Source organism: Mandrillus leucophaeus, unplaced genomic scaffold (assembly GCF_000951045.1).
Source record: "Mandrillus leucophaeus isolate KB7577 unplaced genomic scaffold, Mleu.le_1.0 Scaffold646, whole genome shotgun sequence".
NCBI lineage: Eukaryota > Metazoa > Chordata > Mammalia > Primates > Cercopithecidae > Mandrillus > Mandrillus leucophaeus.
In genome coordinates this window covers 298,641-299,428 of record NW_012106986.1, presented here as the reverse complement: position 1 = coordinate 299,428, position 788 = coordinate 298,641, and the positions used below count along the sequence as shown (strand labels likewise).

The following is a 788-nucleotide window of genomic DNA, read 5'->3' as shown; positions in this document are numbered from 1 at the left end:
TGCTACTTGGCTGCCTTTACTCTATTATTGTACACCTTGAAGGCAACGTTCATTAAGTCCTCTTTTGGGGTTTGAGGGCTGGAATTTAATTTTTGGAGCTTTATTTAATGTCGGGAGCAGATTAGGTAATAAAATAAAATGCATATTAAGAATAAGATGGCCTTCTGACCTTTCAGGGTCTAGGGCTGAAAAGCGTCTCAGGGTTGCTGCCAAACGAGCCATGAACTGAGCTGGGTTTTTCATATTTGATGAAAAAGAGCCTAAACGCTAACTGATTTGGGAGAGGTCAGATAAAGGAAAAGGAATATTAACCTTGACTATGCCTTTAGCTCTAGCAACTTTTTTAAGAGGAAATGCTGGGCAGGTTGGGGAGGGCTAGTCGTGGAACGAAACTGTGAGCCAGACCGGGTGTGAGGAGGGGAGGTGATAAAAGGATTATAGGATGGGGGAGCGGAGGCTGAGGAAAAATTGGGACCTAGCTCGGCCTGGCAAAGAGGGGAGAGGTCAGATGTGTCTGTAGAAAAGGAAGACTGGAAAGACTCAGCAGCGCTTGGGGTTGGGACTGAGGGGACAGGCGGGAGGGAAAGAAGGAAGACTTGGGACGAGTTGCATTGGGAACAGAGACTAGGGAGGGTCCGATGTGTAAAAGAATGCCTGGACGTCAGGCACCTCAGACCGTTTGCCCATTTTACAACAAGAATTATTTAGATCTTGTAGGATGGAAAAATCGAAAGTGCCGTTTTCTGGCTATTTGGAACTACTGTCGAGTTTGTATTGGGGTCAAGCGG

General features: G+C 46.3%; 1 protein-coding gene across 1 annotated transcript in view; it reads left to right on the top strand.

The window, feature by feature from the left end:
• GLB1 (galactosidase, beta 1) overlaps positions 1-788 on the top strand; it is a 121,413-nt gene that overhangs the window by 74,899 nt on the left and 45,726 nt on the right.